Here is a 21,423-nt window from a genome sequence, read left to right on the forward strand (position 1 = left end):
AGAAAAATGTAAGCTTTCTCTGTTTAGCAAGCAGGGGAAAAAATTATCTGATATAGGTACATAGTCTACTCAAATATCTACTTTGACTTTGCTATGGAAGAGGTATGCAGATGAGACCTTAAATAGCCAGAAGCTAATGATCAACTTTCAGTTTACTATAAACCCCTGTATTCAATGACTCTACCTTCTTTTATTTCCCAATGTGATCAAGAACACAGTTAGCCCAGACAGTGTAGTTCAGTGGTTGAGTGTTGGCCCATGAACCAGGAGGTCGTGGTTCAATTCTCAGTCAGAGCACATGCCTGAATTTCAGGTTCAATCCCCAATAGGGGCATGCAGGAGATAGCTGATCAAGAATTCTCTCTCATCACTGATGTATCTATGCTCTCTCTCTCTCTCTCTCTTCTTTCCTCTCTGAAATAAGTAAAAAATATATATTAAGCCTTTGTGCGGGAACTGCCACCTTCTAGTGATTTGCCAAAATGATTAACACAAAGGGAAAGAGGAGAGCATCACTATATGTTCTCTCAGCCTTTTAGAAAACATGGAGTTATTCCTTTGGCCACATAAATGTGAATCTACAAGGAAGCTGATATTGTGGACATCAAGGGAATGGGCCCTGTTCAAAAGGGAATGCCCCACAAATGTTACCATGGCAAAACTGGAAGAGTCTACAAGGTCACCCAGCATGCAGTGAGCATTATAGTGAACAACCAAGTTAAGGGCAAGATTCTTGCCAAGAGAGTTCATGTATGTGTTGAGCATATTAAGCACTTTAAGAGCCAAGTAGCTTCCTGAAACATGTGAAGGAAAATGATCAGAAAAAGGAGGAGGCCAAAGAGAAAGGTACCTGGGTTCACCTGAAGCAACAGCCTGCTGCACCCAGAGAAGCACATTTGTGAGAATCAATGGGAAGAATCCTGAGCTGCTGGAACCCATTCCCTATGAATTCATGTCATGATAAGTGGGAAAAATATATATTTATCAGCACAGAAAAAAGACTTCTGTGCTGATAAATATATACATAAAGAATAAAGTTAAATGACCTGTCACTAATGCTGGTATAAATTCCCTGCAACTAACTCAGCTATTTGGAAGTTGCTTATTACTGGAGCATGGATTTTTCTCATCCCCTGTCCCTCTCTTTTCTTAACTACCTACTATTTAAGCCTTTATGTTTCACCATAAGAAAAATACAGCAAACTGAAGCAAATTCATAGAGTTCTCTTCTGCTCTCCAGATGTACATGTGAAAAATGCTGCAAAATAATAAATGAAAGCTGCTAAATATCTGCTCAACCTTGTCCCTATAGAATGACATTAGGAGATTCATGTCAAAAGTGCATATATCATTTACATGTGGTTCAATCGGGTTTTAAGAATTTTCATCCCCCTAGTCACAGTTTACATTATTGGATCTTCATTAAAACACCAGTAAGTTTTAAGAGTAATACTTATGTCACCAGAAAAAAAAATGTGTTGGGATATTTGCACTTTATGGTGTACCAGGCTTGGTATGTTAGCTCAATTGCTTCCCCCACTTAGGTTTTTAAAAAATAGTTAAAGCTTTTTGCAAAGACAAATGGAAAGCTCTCTGGATACAGGGCAGAATATTTTGTCCTGTTTAAACGCCACAGACTTTTTTTTTTTTTATATCAATTAAACTTCCACAGAGCAAGTTAACAAAGGTATCTGGGAGCAAAAATACATACAAATAGTAATATTTACAAGAAACACTTGTGGATCGGTCTGTTTAGCCTGGGAAGGGAGAGTGGATGGGTGTAATGACAATCTTCTTTACACATTTGACTGTCGCTTCAATCTGCATGTAAACCCTGACCTCCTTTGACTCATGCTCTCCTTGTATGTTAGTCCTTCATACTCCTGTCTGTTTCAGAAACAGCTGGCCTCTTTCAGAGGCCTTTTCCTCTTTGAAGCTTTTCTTGACACCCAATCCCACTGGTGAGAGCAGGAGTCCTTGTGTTAGCCTCTGTAACAACTCTGGATGTGATTCCTTAGAGTATAGATCAGACTGGCTGTTTTTCTTGCTCATGTTCTGGGAGCAGACATTTTTAATATCCATGTCTAACTTCAGGATCTGATGGAAAGGGTATGTGTGAGTGAATGAGCGGATGAATGAGTGAATGAGCAGCATACAGAGGCAGCGGAGACCTGCGCGGTGCAGCTCTCACCTGCCGTGCACCAATGGTTGGGATTATGGGACACAGAAATGACTTCCAGAGCAGTTTAGAAGGATGTGGACTATCTTTCAAGGAAGTACCTGAAAAATGATAGTCTTCAGTGTGTGGATCCTTGCATTTGGAGGAATTTGAAGTAGATAACTTCTAACATGCCTTTTTGTTATTTTTGGGGTCCTTTCTTTTCAAGCAGGACATTTTATAACAGCTTGCATTTGCTACACCCAGGCCTTTTGAAAAAATCTATTTCACATTCAAATTCTACTTCAGAGGCAAGAAGTTATTTTATTTTTTATTAATACCCAATTTACAACTATGTATTTATTATTAACGTGTTAAAGTTAATCCTTTAATTATTTTCTTCTAGTTATAAGTTGAAAAATTTACTTGAATCTTGTCTAATGTCAAAATCTGTAGGCATATAGTTTCAGTGTTCCTAGATTTCTGTGGTCTTTGCAGTAAAAATACATTGCTTTGAATATATTCATATTATTTAAATATCTTCTGCTAATAACATATTTCTATTAATTATCTACATTTTCTGCTTGTCTACTAAAGTTATGGTTATGTTTAAAATTTGAATTTGTATCAAATACTTAAGCTGAGCAATTCTCTTTAGTCATTAGATACCTTTGACGCTCATCAATGATACAAACTACATTGGGATGAAGCATTAATAAAGAACTAAAAAGCCAGAGCCAGTTTGGCTCAGTGGATAGAGAGTTGGCCTGCTGATGGAAGGGTCCCAGGTAAGGGCACATGCCTGGGTTGCGGTCTCAATCTCCAGTAGGGAGTGTGCAATGATTCTCTTACATCATTGATTGTTCTATCTCTCTTTCCCTCTCCCTTCCTCTCTGAAATCAATAAAAATATATTTTTAAAAAAAGAATGAAAAAAACAGCTGTTGCTACCTACATAACATATGATGGTTTTAGAACTAGATCATATTTTATTTCTTTTGTAAAATATTTTCTTATATTCCTAATTACCCAGGTTGACTGTGTTTGATAATTATGCTCTTCATTTGTATATGTATCCATCCCAGTAAATCCTAAGATATTTGAAGCCAAAATATTTTCTTGTGAATTTCACTAATAAGTTTTTCTTCTATTTTCTCACTTGAATTCCTATTAGTCTGGTATCGCACATTTTAAATTGATTCTTCCCCTCTCTAGAGTCCTATCAGGAATAATTCAGTACCCTCCTTTTTCTTCAAAAACATTGTGGAATTTTTATCATGAACTTTGTTATCACTATAGTTGTTTTATTTCTTTTTTAATTATTTACTGTTGAAAGTATTGCTTTCTGAGTTGTTATTATTATAGTCATTAGGGAACACAACTTTCTTCTGCAAACACCAGCCACTTTTTAGGGGGAAAAAAAAGTAGTATGTGAATGACTATCTAAAATCAGATACCAGTGCAGCATGTTAATCCTGGTTATGTGAGACCTAATAATATACAGCTCAATAAATAAGCCAGATTAATCAGTAGCACTATTTAGAGAATATAAATGTCATTTAAAAATATTTTAATATATGAACTAGATGCATTGACCATAGTCACCCAGAGTTCAAGGATCGGTCAGCATTAAACGCTAACAGAATAATAAAATGAGTGATAAACTTTCAAAATAAAATTTCTTCCAACCGTGGTCAGGTAAATACTGCACACGTTGTAAAAATTTCTGTGAAAAAAATAAAAATATTAAATTTCCAGAACATTTGGGAGTATGCATTTTCTTAAAAAAGAAAAAAAAAGGAACTGAACTTGAGGCTTTCGCTTTACTATTGATTGATGTACTGATCAAAACTGTTACCAGCGTTTATAAATGAAGGGTTGGAAACTGATTTGTAAGGTGTCATTTATGATTCTCATAATGAGTGCTTGCAATGCCTTAGCCTGCTTTTCAGATTTATAGCTTTTTCAGATTCACTCCCTGGAACGCAGCCTCCAAACTCATGTTCAAAAGTTGAAGTGCATTCAGTTGACAGTTATGCGTGAAGTAAAGCAGCAGAGTATAAGGAACAAAAATTCTGAAACTAGCCAAGGGTACCAGAAGAGAGAAAATGTGAAAAAGATGATGATCGACCCTGAAGGACCCTAAAAGGAGTGTCCATTAGACATCCAAAAGATTGCCATAGACATCCTTGTTTCACACACGTGCTGTGTCTCTGATGTTTATCACAGAGGGACAAAGTCATCAGTAAAATTTGCTCTTTGCTGTGTTTGAAGGGACAGAGATGTGTAATTCACTTTAGATACATTTCAACTCTAATGGTAAAATGCCCCAAAATGTTGTTCTTTAATTAAAGACTGTAACCATTATTTTTGCCAGAAAAAAAATTTACCCCGTGTTTTCTGCCCAAAATAAATGATGAGTAGAACACCCCCATTCAATATAGAATTTTTTGTACAGCTTGACTAAATTATTGCAATCTACTCATTGGCATATTATTAATTAGATAGCATTGTAAGCTTTTTGAATAAATCCCAAGTAGTTGATGAAAATGGAATATATCTAATTATATCCTCAGTTTTCTCAATGGTCTTATATTTCAGTTGAAGTTTATTAAATGGATAGCATATATCAAATATATATCGATATGTTATGATGTGGTGAATATTGAAGATTAATTGAAATGACTGTTTTGTTAATGCTGTAGACATAATTGAATTTTATCTAAGAAAAGATTATTTGGAAACTATTAAAGTGGTAAGGAAGACTTTATTCAGGTTTACTTTGGTAAGTGTCTAAGGGAGAAAAAAAAAAACTCAATACAAAGTACCATAAAGAAAGTAGAGATTTATACCCAAAGATCACTATGCTAGGTCGGTAGATGAGAAAATACTAGGAGGAAACATCAAGGGTAGAGAGATTCTTGCTAAACTGACTTAAAATTCTAGCTGAAGGCAGGTCAGAATGATCAGATAGTAAGAATTGGGGATAAGGAGTTTGATGATACATCAAAAGTGATCAGATATTCAAGGTAAAGGAAATTGATTTAACATGATTCTGGCTGCAATGGAACGAGACAAGTCAAAGACGGGACAAAGGACAGGGCTCAGAGGAACTGGCTTACATGTCGCCAATGAGACAGTGCTTGACAATTGCGACCTTAATTCATATATTTTTTTCAACTTAGTTAATATAAAGTATAAGCCACATTTGTTATTTTTGAGGTGACTTCAGAGACAATTTAATATTTCTAACCCAGGTAACTACATTCAATATTAGTCCATTTTTAGATACAAATTTGAAAGAAATCTTTCATTAGGTTTTATATGTTCCTTTTTGCCCTAGCCAGTATGGCTCAGTTGGCCGAGCATCTTTCCAAGTACCGTTTGGCCTCCCAGTCGGAGTACATTCTGGGGTTGCAGGCTCATCTCCAGTAAGGGGTGTGCAGGAGGCAGCCAAACAATGTTTCTTCTTTCCTCTTTCTTTAAAAAAAAATCAATTAAAAATATATGTTCCTTTCATTTTTTTTAAATTTACAATTGAAAGTATAATATATGTCCCTCTTTTTGCCTCCAATTGACCTTTGTATTTTTAAAGTGTCAGTATTACTTCACAGCTTTTATTTCTTACTAGAGGCCCAGTGCATGGTGCATGAAATGTTTGTGTGTGTGTGTGGGGGGGGGGGGGGGGGGCCTCAGCCCAGCCTGCACCCTCTCCAATCTGGGCTTTCATCCTTCCAGCTGAAATCACTGCAATCATTATACTGGAGCTCTGTTGTTGTGGTAGTAACTTGTGAAGAAAGAAAAGCCTTCAATCGTCATCTGATTAAATCTCAAACCTTTACTGGGCCTATATCTTGAAGATGTGACCCTTGCAAGTTTTCAGTTTTGCTTATAATTTTCCCCAGCCTCCTGCTCACTTCAATGGCACCAGCATTCTTGATTTATATTCTTGAAGACTTGTCCCCTCCTGCTGACTATATATTTCTGTTTCCTTCCTTAGATGAGACAGGTAGAGTGGCAGTTGCTAGATTGGGAAGGAATCTCCTCCACAAGTTGTGAATTATGGTCAGAATTGAGCCCTGGCACAGAGTTATTTGATGGATTATTTAATGGAGAGTATGATTTTTTTCTTATTTTATTTATGGAGAAGATTCTTCATGAATATATATATATTTCATCTCAGAGAGGAAGGAAGAAGGGAGAGAGATATATAAACATCAATGATGAGAGGGAATCATTGATTGGCTGCTTCCTACATGCCCCCTACTGGGGATCAAGCCCTGAAACCTGAGCATGTGCCTTTGACCAAGATCAAACCCAGAACCTCAGTCTGCAGGCCAACGCTCTATCCACAGAGCCAAACCAGCTGGGCATGAGAAGATTCTTAATGTATGTTTCAATGGTTATTTTTCCTGATTACCATACTACATTTTAAAAACCCCTAAATACTTTTGTAGACACCTTTTAAGTTCTTAAAAGTACAACAAGCCCTTCATCTGTTCAATTACCTACATCACACACACACACACACACACACACAAAAAAAAAACCTTAATGTAACTTCATGCACCTGCATCATATAAGACTTTTAACTCCTCAAGGTCAGGTATTTATTTTATCATCATATCATCAACAGCTAGAACTTAAGCTTAATTAATATTTCTATGAGCTATGCTAATAAATCTGTCCAATTTCCTTCATGATGCTTTGACAAACAAATACTTCTATATGGTCATATAAGAATGGATTCGAATGGGGCAGTGAGGAGGAGGGAGGCTGAAATACCATAATAGGTTTTATGTACTAAATCTTGAAAGGGTTCATTTCATACCTTATTGATGCGTAATATCAATTTTTTAAATATGGAAATATGTGTCTGTCTATAAAACTACTAAATTTATACAATAGAGAATTAAATTCCAGATACTCTCAATAGTATCACAAATCTAAATCATGGTGAATGTGATCTGCACTGGCACTGTTACAGCTTATTATCATTATTAGAAATTGGTGGCACTTAGGGGGGTAGGGGTGCCCCAGCCCAGCCTATGCTCTCGCGCAGTTCAGGAGCCCTTGGGGAATGACATCCTGAGCACTACCACAGAGGCAGGAGAAGCTCCCACCACCAACACTGCACTTGCCAGCCATGAGCCTGGCTTCTGGCTGAGTGGCACTCACCTTGTGGGAGCGCACTGACCACCAGGGAGCAGCTCCTGCATTGAGCATCTGCCCCCTGGTGGTCAGTACACATAATAGCAAGCAGTTGAGCAGCCTTTGCATAGCATATTATGCTATGATTGGTTGAATGGATAAATGAACGAATGGACACTTAGCATATTAGGCTTTTATTATATAGGATTATTAAACATTGTAACCTTCAACATTTTGATTCACTTTTATGGTTTCCTTTATCAGGTTAAATTATTTCTTAAATTTAATTGCAAAATGAAATCAGCCATTCACTAAATTATGTATCATAATCTTCAAATAGAATACTTCATACTTTTCATATAGGCCTAAAGAAATATCTAATAAACAATTTTCAAGACAAATAATTGAAGAGCATATAGCTGACTAAAAAGAATGTTTAACTAACTCAATATAATATAATGCATTGTTATGATTATCTTTGGCTCATAGATTAGTTATCTGGACTAAAAAACAAAGTGCTATAGTGCCATCTCCTAGAAAGTTGAATGATATGGATGATGAGATGTTATTTATTATGAGGTAATTAATAAACATTTCATGTTAATCAAAACAACAAGGAAGGGAAGAAGAAAGAGATAAATTTATACATTATATGTACATGAGAAAAAATAATATTTTTAATATTGAGTAAATATGAAGCTAATATTTAACCCTTAGGACATTACTTACTTACTTTTTAAAACATCAGCATATACCACAAATTATTTTTATGTTAATATTAAGGAAATGTTCTGAGTTTATAAGCAGAAAATATTAATCATCCCACTTAATGAGATTAACTTTTATCTAAAGTCAGTTATGATTTTTACTTTGTATGAGTTCATGCCACACCCTTCCACTTAAAAATCCTACAGCAGTTATAAAAATAATTAAAATAAGATTTTCCATAGTAGTCATTAGGATCATATATTGGGAGTGTGCCAGTTTGTTGACAATAGTTCTCTGTACAGGCATACTATCCCCAAACCTAAACTTTCTTTTGTTTAAAATACTATTTATTGAATAAAAATTCTGTAATGGCTTCTACAGAAATATGTTTATGTTTCCTTATAGAAAAGTTATTTTTGAGCTATTGAATCCTCTGTACTCCATATTGAAACAATTTCTTAATTTTCTATCAATGGAGTTATTATTCAGACATAAATTTTTACTTTACTTACTTATAATGTCTTAAATATTTTACATTATTTTAAGAAATATTATATTGAACTAGGCACATAACAAATTTTGTTGCACAAATTACTATTTGGATTTTACATTCAATTTTTATAGTAAGTGTACTATTCAATTAATTCTTATAACACCATTATTTGATATTATATATGGAATGTTATAAAAATTGCTATCTTACACTGACTACAAAAAATCTTATATAATAAAGAGCTAATATGCAAATGGTCATCATGCCCTCATGCTGTCACTCCATAACAGCTCAGACATTCAACACTGGGGAGAGAGGAATGGGGACCATCCAGGCATAAATGAGCTTGCGAGTGAGAAATGGGGACCAGCCAGGCTGCGGCTGGGAGAAGGACAAGCTGCCTGCCCCGTGATCCCAGGAGCCAGCAGCTGCACCTGTGCCTGCGGCCCAGGAGAGGGACAAGCCACTCACCCCACAGTCCACCTATCCCTGTGTACAAATTTCATGTACCAGGCCTCTAGTTATATTAATGATAATAGTGATTGACCCCTTATTATGATTTAACAGTTGACAATATGAAAAACTACAAATATACAATATGCAATATAATAAAAACTAAAATAGACAATGCATAACTTATCCAGGTTTTCAATATCAATTACCTATCAAACAACCATAAAATATAAAAGCACACAATTATTATTGGTTACAGCTATCTCTCACTTTTCAAAAGTTTGCCTTTCTCCACTTCACTTTTATAAAAGACCTACATTAGTACCTTTTTTAGCTAACCAAAAGAGATACAAAGAGGCATGCTGCTTTTACAAATAAAAGGCTAAAATAGTGCTGAGCATTCGATTTGCAGTCAGCTGTTATAGAGGCAGCACACAGCCTGAACAGCAAGAGTGGCACCTCTAAGCTCCTTCTCCGGGCACTTTCCTCAGTATGTGAACGTCAGCTGTCAGTGAACTGTCTGTGAGCACCTGCATTTTATCTAGATTTATTCTGTGCATCCACTGGCAAGATGTGTCCTAAGGTAATTGCTTCTTTGTTTTACACAATGTTGGCTTGCGAAAGGTTTCATAGGAATGTCCTACTTTCGATAGTGAAAATCCCTATTAGATACTGGTTTCTGTGTTCAAAAACTATGATGATAATGTTGAACAAGAGTAAATGAAATTCAAACTTTGTTAAGTTTTAAATCCTTTTAAACCCTATTGAAGTTAATTATAAAATAATTTATATGCAATGTACTGCATCTATATAAAGTAGACAAATTATGGAGTGTGTTTTTTTTTAATTTTTCTTTACTCTTTCCTAAGTATTACAGATGTCCCCTTTCCTTTCCCATTGGCCCCTCCACCTCACATCTGAGCCCCCTCAAGCTTTTACTGCACTATTATCTGTGTTTATGGGTTATGCATATTCTATATAATAAAACCTTAATATGCAAAGCAACTAAATGGCAGAATGACTGGTCGCTATGACACGCACTAACCACCAGGGTCAGATGCTCAATGCAGAAGCTGCTCCCTGATGGTCAGTGCACTCCTACAGGGACATGCTGCTCCGTCAGAAGCGGGGCTCACAGCAGTGGTGGTGGCAGGAGCCTCTCTGGGGATGTCCACCTGCCGGCTTATAGACATCCTATGCCAGCAGGTGGACATCCCTCAAGGGGTCTGGGACTGTGAGAGGGTGGAGAGAGACACCTCCCCCCTAGTGCACAAATGTGCATATCAGTTCTTCAGTTAATCTTTAGTTAATCTCTGGTATGCATATAAATTCTTTAGCTAATCTTTTCCCACTCCCACTATCTTTCCCTCTGAGATCCATCAATCTGTTCCATGCTTCTATGTTTCTGAATCTTTTTTGTTCATCATTAATTTTATTCATTAGGTTCCATGTGATACTTGTCTTTCTCTGACTGGCTTATTTCACTTAGCATAATACTCTCCAGGTCCCTCCATGCTGTCTCAAGAAGGGTAAGAGATCCTTCATTTTTACAGCTGCATAGTATTCCAGGGTGTAAATGTAACATAGCTTTTTTTTATCCACTAATCTACTGATGGGCACTGGGGCTGTTTCCAGGTCTTAGCTATTGTAAATAGTGTTACTAGGAACATAGGGGTGCATACATTCCTTCTGGTTTGTGTTTCAGGATTCATAGGATATATTCCTAAAAGTGGAATAACTGGGTCAAATGGCAATTCCATTTTTAATTTTTTGAGGAAATTCCATATTGTTTTCCATGTGGCTGTACCCGTCTGCATGCCCACCAGCAGTGCACATACTAGGGTTTCCTCATCTCCACATCCTTGCCAGCACTTGCCGCTTAGGTAGGCAGCAAAATCTCAGACTTCTCTCATAGCAGTGTTTGTTGATATATCTCCTAGTGCAAGGAAAATAAACAAATGAGACTACATCAAAATAAAAAGCTTTTACCCAGCAAAATAAACAAAAAACAAAATGAAAAGAGAACCCACTGTGTGGGAGAACATAGTTGCCAATGATATATCTGAGAAGGTGCTAATTTCCAAAAAAATATAAATAACTCATATAATTTAACAAAAGGATGACAAAAATCCAATTTAAAAAATGGGCAAAGGACCTAAATAGACACTTCTCCAAAGAAGACATTCTGATGGCCAAGAGACATGTGAAAAAAATGATCAAAGTCACTAATCATCAGAGAGCTGCAAATTAAAACAATAATGAAGTATCACCTCACACCTGTCACAATAACTACCATCAACAAATCAACAATTCATTTTGTTTTGACAGCTGTGAACACAGTAGGGGCAACCAGCAAAATCAAAACAGACAACAGCTCCTTCATCTCTGGCATATGCCACCTACCCCTCTACCACCTGCCTTAAGACACAATCATTTTCTTTTGTCACCGTAGATTAGTCTGTTTCTTGACATAAATGTAATCAAGCAGTATATACTACTTTGTTCCTAGGTTGAGTCACTAAACAGTGATTCTGACATTCTTCTTTGTGCTCAGGTTTACTAGCAATTTGTTCCTTTTATTGTTCTTATTTATTTTATTAGTTCATTCAATTTTTGTTTTGTTTTTTATTTGCCTAAAGGATCCATTTTTTTAATTATTATAGTAAGAACACAGCTTGAGATGTACCCTCTTAACAGACTTTCAAGTATCAAGTACAGCATTGTTAGACAGAGGCAATGTTGTACAGCAGTTCCCTGGTACTTATTCATCTTACATAACTGAAATGTAGTTAGGACTCTCAGTCATTGTTAATGAAACTTTTCATTGACTTCAGATTTGAATGATACAGTTCTGGCTATTATAAATAGTAGTGTATATGGTTTTATAAGAATGTAGCTTTTCATTTTCTACTGGATAAATATCTAGGGGCAGAAATGCTGGTTCATGGTGTGAGTATATATTTTATGTAACTGCAAAGTCTTTCCTAGATAGATCAGCAAGAAGACACTTCTTTTCCCCCTGAACTCTAACATGTTCCATTAGAAAATAATTTAAATTGCAACGCAAATTACATGTATTTGTTTGTTTCCTTCTCCAATTTTAGTGACAGGAGATTCTTACCACTCCACATTATACTATTTTCAGTAACTTTTAGTGTTGGTTTAAGGTAAAATTCAGTATTGTTTTAAAAGGACACATGAATCTAAAAGGTGAGGCTGTTCTTACCTGACGTAGATCACTAAAATTATAACACTGTTTGTCCTTACTGTCTGCTTTGAAGGTCAAGATGGCATCCTGACAACCAGAGACAGAAACCACAGCACAAGAACACATGCACCAAGAATGAGCTTAAATGTGATTTCATAATTATGAAACACCTTCAAAAAAGTCAGTGCACTAATTAAAAGTGCTCTTGGACATGAATATCTAAGCAATATTTATAGATACAATCCTTGCATTAGACAAGCCAAATGAGGCACCCAATATACTAAGAATCTCTCTTTACTCATCAAACATGATAAATAAGAATTACCCACCTCCTTTGGAAAATTTATTCCTCAGAATCAATAGGAAGAAGTTTTAAGTCTACAAGAAAATTTTTAAAGAGTTTTTGAAGGCAAAAATATGCTAGGCTTTGAATGTTACTAGAAGAACAAAAATAATTGATTAAAGCTATTTTAATAATCAAACTAATTTTAAACAATTTCATTTGCTTCAAAAGCTCTTTATTTAAATCATTTTACATTAATAACTAAAATAATTAAAAATTTGCATCAACAAGTAAATTAAATTCAGAAGCCGAATGGGTAATTAAAATTGGATTATTAACTCTTTATCCCTGAGAAAAATAAATAGATAGTGATGCTAGAACACACCTATATGAACTGCTTTGCTAAAAGTGTGGTAAAGCCACAATATATGTTATATACACTGCAAGCAGTCTCATCCATATAGTCCTGTAAATTAAAGTGTGTTCAGAAGTATTCTTATAAATTTCTATAGTTTGTCTATATATTCACTTATCTAAATCAAACATATCTAAATTTCCTTATCATAACCTACTCCCATCTAATGATAGATAAGTTGGTGCTGTGTTTTCATCTAACTTTTCTCCTTAATTCACTTCAGAATGAAGCTTGAATCATTTATCTATTAATCTTATATAATAAGGAGCTAATATGCAAATGGTCATCATGCCCTCATGCCTCAGACACTGGGAAGAGAGGAATGGGCACCAGCCAGGTACAAATAAGCTTGCAAGACAGGAATGGGGAACAGCCAGGCTGCCTCCTGGGAGAGGGACAAGCTGCCTGCCCTGTGGTCCCAGGTACCAGTGGCTGCACTTGGGCCTGCAGCCCATGAGAGGGACAAGCCACATGCCCCACAGTCCCTGGTGCCAGTGTCTGCAGCTGTGGCCCCAGAGAAGGACAAGCCACCTGCTCTGCTGTCCCAGGCACCAGCACTTGTGGCTAAGGCCCAGGTGAAGCCACCCACCTAGGTCCTGGGTGCCTGTGGCCAGCAGGAGGAGCAAATCCTGGGTCCCAGGTGTGGGGCCAGGCAGAGGCGGTTAGGGGTGATCAGGCCAAGAGGTGGTTAGGGGCAATAAGGCAATCAGGCCAGCAGGCAGGCAAACAGTTAGGAACCAGTGGTCCCGATTGCAAGAAACAGTTAAACATCCCCTGAGGGGTCCCAGATTGGAGAGGGTTCAGGCCTGGCTGAGGGCCCACCCCCCTCCTCCCTGCCATGCACAAATTTCATGCACTGGACCTCTAGTTCTATATATTAGTTTAGGCAATGAAATACTGACTCATGTAGTTAACATGTTGGCATTTTAGGGTTAGAGTATATTAGAAACCCAGGGTCTTCTATTAAAATATATGAATAAAATTTCATATATTTTATGAATATATACATGTATATGCTGAATGGCTATCACTGTACTAACTGAAACATGACTAGTAAACATCAAGACTGGTGTATTCAATTGGTTAATGAGTAAGATGAATTTGGTGTCTCAATGTTTGCATGGAGACAGTCTTGTATAATTACATTTATTCATTCACTATATAATTTTGCTATGTGCCTAACATGTATAAGACACAGTAAGAGACACTCAATATATATGAAATTTAATAAAGTTATTCAAACTTGAGAAGCCATAATGTGAGGTAATAAACAGAAATCTTAATAATCAGAAGTCAATACAAGTCAAAAGAAATTTTGGATTAGTATCATAAATCCAAATGCTTATAATCTAAGTGTCTCAGAAACTGACAAAGTACATAAAATAAAATCAGAAATCTAGAATGAAAGCACAGAAGAGGATTGCATTTCCAAGAACCAAGAACCCTGATGATACAGGTAAGTTAGGTTCTATGTAGTAGGCAATGAGAAAATTACAAAGGTTTGTGGGGGGAAAATGACATAACCAGAGCTATATTTCAAAGCACCAATCCTGCAAAAAAATAAATAAAAATGAAATTATCTTGAGTTTAAGAAGGAGATAAGAATTGAAACCATAGAAAGGTTATTAGAGTCTCTTTTTAATTGTCCAAATGAGAAGTAATGAGGGACTTATTCTGTAGTAGAGCAATGCAAATCAAGAGACAAAGATAGATTTAAGAGGTAATATGAATGCAGAATTGACAAGTTTTGGCAATTAGTTATATACCAGCTGTCAGCTAATCCTTAATTCTATAAGAAAAGCATAATTATGGAAATACTTATCCACTAGAATGCCCACCTTGATTGGGGATACCTGTTATAGCCAAATGTATTCTGGAGGAAGTTGACCATAAGATAATTTTAGAATTGCACCAACTTTCATGGGCTTTTCCTACTTTTTTATGCAGATGTTTCTTAAATACAGTCCGGCATTCCACACTTCTATCTAGGGTTTTCCAATCAGTTTTTCATCCTTTATAGCTAGACACTTTGCTGGTATTTAAAGCTCAAGAAGCCAATTCTTAGTTTTTCATCTCCCTGTAATCTGTTCCAACTTCCGGTGCTGTCTAGCCCAATTAAAGGCTTCCCAGTATTTCTGCTTCCAACCCCAGGACAAAACAAAAGCTTCTAGTCATTAGTGACAAAGAGTACTGTGCTCTCTTGGGTTTGGCCCTTCACCTTTTCAAGTACTTTAAAGGATCTGAGAGTGTGGGAACCCTTAACAGGACCCACATGATTAGGGCCCACTTAGGGTCCGGTTTCTGGAGGAGGCCACACACTAAAATGAAGAGAGAGACTAGAAAAGAGTTAATTTGGGACAAATGGGGGGCCAGGTGGGAGTCAACCTCTAGTGCACATGTGTCAAACACAAGGCCCACGGGCCAAATCCAGCCCGCCAGGCCTTGCAATGTGGCCCGCACCGCGCTGTCATCACTGCACTCCGCTGTCAGTTTATGACATTGTCAGTTTATGACTGTTCAGTAAACCATTCGGCCCGCGATTTAGGCTGGATTTTAGATTTTGGCCCCTTCTCTGATTGAGTTCAACACCCCTACTCTAGTGGGAAGACTCTCTAGTCTAGGCTCTGGCCTTGCTATCCCTTTTATTGAGGCTGCTATGGGATACACCCATTACCCTTAAGCAGCTTTGGGAAACACCCATAGCCCTTAGGCAGGTAATAAGCAGATTATCATATCAGTAAGGATTTACATGATTACAAGGTGGGGAAGTTGCCTCAGTTACTATTGTCTCAATTAGGTAGGGTGTGGTTGGCTCTGACCTTTCAGAGCTACAAGGTTGACCAGCCTCTTTCTATTAGTGAGACAATGATTGGTTTCAGGCATGAGAACAGACCCTATTTCTAAGATAGAAGATGATTCATGCTAACTTTTAGGACAACAGAAAATTTAAGACTCTCACCCTCGCTAGTTTGGCTCACTGGATAGAGCATTGGTCCCCTAGCATCTAGGGCCTAGACTGAAGGGTTTCTGGTTTGATCCCAGTCCAAAGGTTATTTTGCCCAGTTTTAACAGGCCAAAGTACTGAGGAATAAAAACTACTGGGATGGTAGGTCCTCCGACTCCACTCTGAAGTGGTTCCACTTATAGTATTGCTTACAATATGACTGTTGCAGTTCTTTTTTAAAAATATATATATATTATTGATTTTTTTACAGAGAGAAAGGGAGAGGGATGGTGAGTTAGAAACATCCATGAGACAGAAACATTGATCAGCTGCCTCCTGCACACTCCCCACTGAGGATATGCACACAACCACGTACATGACCTTGACCGGAATAGAACCTGGGACCCTTTAGTCCACAGGCCGACACACTATCCATGAACCAAACCAGTTAGGGCTGTGTTGCAGTTCTTAACTAAAGCTGACTACAATCTAAACAGAGAGATGGATGTAAACAAAGTACCAGGGCTGCACAGAGTCATGTTATTAATTCTTCTTTTCATGAGATGGATGGTTTCATCAATTTACCTGTAAGGTAAGCCTAAAAGGCAAAAGGAGGGATCTGAAAGATGGTGGAGAGCGTGAAGTGAAAGGACACCTGTGTTGAAGACAGGGTGTGTCTCCTATAGAAACCTGGTTATTCATTTTCTCAACCCATAAGATTGTGTTCACCCTATGCTGTATCGCTGTATGGATATAGGCTTTTAGGCCTCAAAATTCAGATATTCCAGTATATCTGCGTGCTCAGAACTAATGGTATTCTGGACTTACCATTATAGCTCAGAGAGACCTAATCACAACAACATAATCAGGATTTCAACTTGTTTATTTGTAATAAGAAGTGTAAAAGTGAACTTGATATTTCTAAGTTTGGAATTCTTCAAATTTATTGTGTGCAGCTTCCATCTGATTCTCTCCTATCACCCCTGTTGTATTTGGACGGCAAGGACAACCGAGGGGAACAGAAAGCTAATGCTATTTGCTGTGTGTGATGTGAAAATGTAATTCTTCCCTCTGCCTCAAGAGTCTCAAGTTTTTGTTGTTGATACTGTTGTTTGATTCACTTTTTTATGCAGATGTTTCTTAAATACAGTCCTGCATTCCACACTTCTATCTAGGGTTTTTCAATCAGTCTTTCAATATTTATAGCTAGACACTTTGCTGGTATGTAAGCCATTATTTCATCCCCATAAATAATGTTGCAATGGATATCTTCTCTGCATAATTTTTAGAATAGAATTACTGGGTAACAGGTTAAATTTCACTCAAAGATATTTTCCACTGATTTTTTTAGAGAGAGTGAAAAGAAAGGGAAGGGGAAATCAAGAGAAGCATTGATGTCAGAGAGACACTTCAATTGGTAGCCTCCTGCACATGCCCTGACCAGGCTGTAGTCAGCTTTACTTAAGAACATAACACTGTCATATTGTAAGAAACACTATAAAAGGAACCACTTCAGAATGAAGTCAGAGGACCTGCCACCCAGAGAAACTGCCCTGGGGTTCTTACTCCTCAGTACTTTGACCTGTTAAAACTGGACAAATTAGCCTTTGGACTGGGCCAAACCAACATTATACTGCAAGCAGCTGTTTGCCAAGATAACAAGAACGCAGATGTTATGACTACAAGACTACAAATTAAAGACATTTTTTAGAGCTTCCTTCACTATGTTAGCTTACCTGTGCCTGTAGAAATGCCTTCATTCTATTCATGTAATCGGTCCTCTTCCTTTCCTCATAAATACCCCTGGCCTTCACCTCCGATCAGAACACTGGGCTCCCAGAAAAGCTCTTCTTTTGCATCAAAAATAAAACATGTTGCCTCCCACTTTGGCCTTTTATTTTCAGGTTAAGAATATGCAAGATCCAAACAGCATATTGAATGGTGCCTTGCAAAAAGAAGTAATTTCAAATATATATGCTCAATATGATCTAATTGAGAAAAAATTTAAGATCCTTTATATTGGGCCTGACTCACATAAAATTATAGAGTAACTTGAGATTAGATGTGTTCCTTTCAATACATTTTGTCCTTAACAGTAAAAAAATAAGACACATACAAAATGTATAAATTACAAATAGGAAATATATATATGCATAGAGAGATTTATGAAAATATGTAAACTTCCATTTAAGGTGCTGCTTATCACTTAAGTATTGCAAATATATTTAAAAAAAGACTTCTAATATCTTTATTAAAAGCTGTATAATATTTCATATTGAAATGTTACATTTTATTTAGTAATCAATCAAGTGTTGACTATCCGAGTTATTTTTGCAATTTCATCATCATAAATAATGCTGCAATGGTTATCTTCTCTGCATAATTTTTAGACTAGAATCACTGAGTAAAAGGGTGGGTGTACTTAAAATATAGATACATATGTCTAAATTTTTTTCAAATTAACTTTGTTAACTCAATTTCCATTAGCAGTATATATAAACTATCTCACTGTGACTTTATTAGTGTCATTATATTTTTAAATCATTTTAGTTCAATACATTTATAAAGTCTTACTATTGCTCTTTTTATTTTCCATTGTTCATTTTAATATTTTGCTTAATTTGGGTTAAATTTTCACTTGTGTATCAGTAATATGTACTTCTATTTTTGTAAGTTTTCTACTCATTGTCTTTACTGTTTCTGTTTGATCCTTCCTTAGGGGGTTTTGTACTACTGATATTTATGAAATTTATGTATTAAAAGTGTCAACATTGGAAGTACTCTGCTTTACAATTTTATGTAATTACAATGTATCTTTTATCCTTTAAGAAAAAAAAAACACAAATAATTGCACATTTTAAAAATACTTAATATTACAAAAAACTAAGTAAATATTCATCTATATTGTTTCTGCTCTATATGTATGCTGTAATTTACTTGGAATATATCATTTTGCAGGAGAGAGCTATGACTGCAAATATTTATCTAGTTTTCCATATCTCACTTATTAAATAAAACACCACTTCTTCCATTTCTAATTGATATGAACTCTTCCTTTATTTTATATTAATTTCTTATACATAGATTTACCATATGTTAATTTTCAACACACGCCACAGTCCATCTCATGACTCTTTCCTTCTATTGTCAATCTGTCCTTATAGAAGTTCAATAAAGATTTTTTTTTTAAATATTTTTTGTATCTAGTAGGACAAATACCCTTTCTGTACCTCATTTTAAAAAATGCATAACATTCATGTCTCATTATTCTTGAAGTAGTACATGGTAGGTTTACAGTTGTTCATATGGAAAATATGACAATAATTAATAAGTAATAATACGAAAATAAACTGTTACAGGTACAATTGTAAACCTACTTTTGCCACACCCTGTATGTTTGGTGACAGCCCATACTATCTCTTGAGAAAGAATATTATCTTAAAACACCATAGAATTTCTAGGTGCGGTGTTTTCAGGCATAAAAATATAAATCTTCCTCCATAGACAAGTTTCTAAATCAATAACCCAGCTGTTTTTAGATGCTATAATGAATAATTTCTGAAGCTGTATCAAGTGATATAAAGTAAATTTTACCTTTTTTTATTGGGTATGGAGCTAATGTTCACTAAAGTCTTTTTTAAAATAATAAAATATGAGATGAAAGATAAAGTTTCTAATACAGAAAAATGCTGAGGGCCAAGAAACAACAGTATAGACAATAATATGGCAAGGTTTAAGTCTTCAGTGGAATGCTTGAAGAGCTGGTTTTGCTGGAGGTTTGGGAAGAGTGGAGTCTTCACTATGTTAGCTTACCTGTGCCTGTAGAAATGCCTTCATTCTATTCATGTAATCGGTCCTCTTCCTTTCCTCAACAGTATAGACAATAATATGGCAAGGTTTAAGTCTTCAGTGGAATGCTTGAAGAGCTGGTTTTGCTGGAGGTTTGGGAAGAGTGGAGTCTTCTCAACTGAGACATACCTACGGCTCACTTGACCTCAGACTACCAACCTTAGGCAATCACTAAGCAAGGTTCTGCTGCCTGCGATGAAACTACTTTCTTTGGAAAAGGTGAGGAGAGAATTATAAACTAGGTGGACTCACACAAGTTGCAAAGATGGCACACATGTTAAAGATAAAGGCATTCTAACCTCAAACTCGAGAGTTGACAACTGGCTGAAACACCAATTACATTTATATTGTTTTATTAGAAAAATTCTACTGAGAACAAATGGAATTTGTGATAGTTCTAAGAAGATGCCTTAGGTTAAATTTCAGAATCAATGAATTTCTTTCTGACTATAATGCTTATAATGACTCCTTTATATAACTCAGAGCAAAGATCTCGTCTAATATTCTTTTAGAACATATAATAAGTAAAATTTTCATCAAAATAGTGTTTATTATTAGAATCAAGTTAAAGTTATTGAATCTTCTCAAATTCGTTAAGAAACTACAATATTTTGATTCTCTTTAGGAAATCAAAAAGTAAATGGTTAATTGATGTGTGATTTTTTTTTTTTTTTTTTTTTTTAGGATGCTTTCCTAGGGGCCATCAGATTTGGAGAGATGAACACCCAAACTCTAAACACAGAAGTGAATTTTTTCATCTTATTAATGTCATCTAGCCAGTGTCTCCTATGTTCTTTACATCATGACACACACAGAAAATAACCATATTCATTGCCCTCGCTGGTATGGCTCAGCTAATAGAGTGTTGGCCTGAAGACTGAAAGGTTCTGGTTTCAATGCTGATCAAGGGCACATGACCGGGTTGTGGCTCCATTCCCAGTAAGAGGTATGCAGAAGGTACCCAATCAATGATTCTCTCTCCTCATTGATGTGTCACTCTCTCTCTCTCACTTCCTCTCTGAAATCAATAAAAATATATATATTTTAAAAATAAAATAACCATATGCCTACAGTACACAGGACTAACTAGACAAAACTGTGACTGAGCTATTCAATAAAGTGTATATTCCACCACCCCATGGGGTAGAAAGCTCTGCGGACTTTGTTCTGAATACAGCAATGTGTTATTACTTCTGACGTATCCCTTTACTGTACACTGTCCCAAGTCTCTCAGAGAAAACAATTTTTTTTTAATTCCACATTAGCCCTGGACAGTGGTTCGGTTGGTTGGAGTATCCTAGGGTGAGATTTTTTTTAAAAGGCCACATTATTCCTTCTTCAGATTTCAGCATTTGCATACTGAATAGCCTTATCTGTAAATCATGCACACAAAGTATGCATACCTTACTATGTATTTTTACCTTAGTATGCATTTTATCCACCCTTTTGACTTACATTATCCCATTACACTAAGGATATACTGGTTGTATACACATACACAAACACTTAGAAAGGCTTTAAGGTATAAGATTTTTTTTAATACAGAGTGAATCAGCAAATCTATTGCAGCATTACAAGTTTTGCATAACAGTAATAAATCTCTAAATCAACATTGCATTAAAATCATAAATCCTGATGAATATCTAGCCAATATATTATAAATATGATGAAAAGTGTTATAAAACATTAACTCCAAGCCAATAGCTAAGTAATTTCATTTATTCTGTTCTTATTAAAACTTAGTTTCAAAATTATTTATATT

General features: G+C 36.0%; 1 pseudogene across 1 annotated transcript; it reads left to right on the forward strand.

Moving 5' to 3' along the window:
- Positions 1-482: 482 nt before the first annotated feature.
- Positions 483-961, forward strand: LOC311628856 (large ribosomal subunit protein eL21-like; annotated as a pseudogene). The gene has a single exon. The product of its transcript is annotated as a large ribosomal subunit protein eL21-like (transcript).
- The last annotated feature ends 20,462 nt before the right edge of the window (positions 962-21,423 follow it).

Source organism: Pipistrellus hanaki, assembly GCF_964339955.1.
Source record: "Pipistrellus hanaki genome assembly, chromosome: 10".
In the NCBI taxonomy this organism is placed as follows: Eukaryota; Metazoa; Chordata; class Mammalia; order Chiroptera; family Vespertilionidae; genus Pipistrellus; species Pipistrellus hanaki.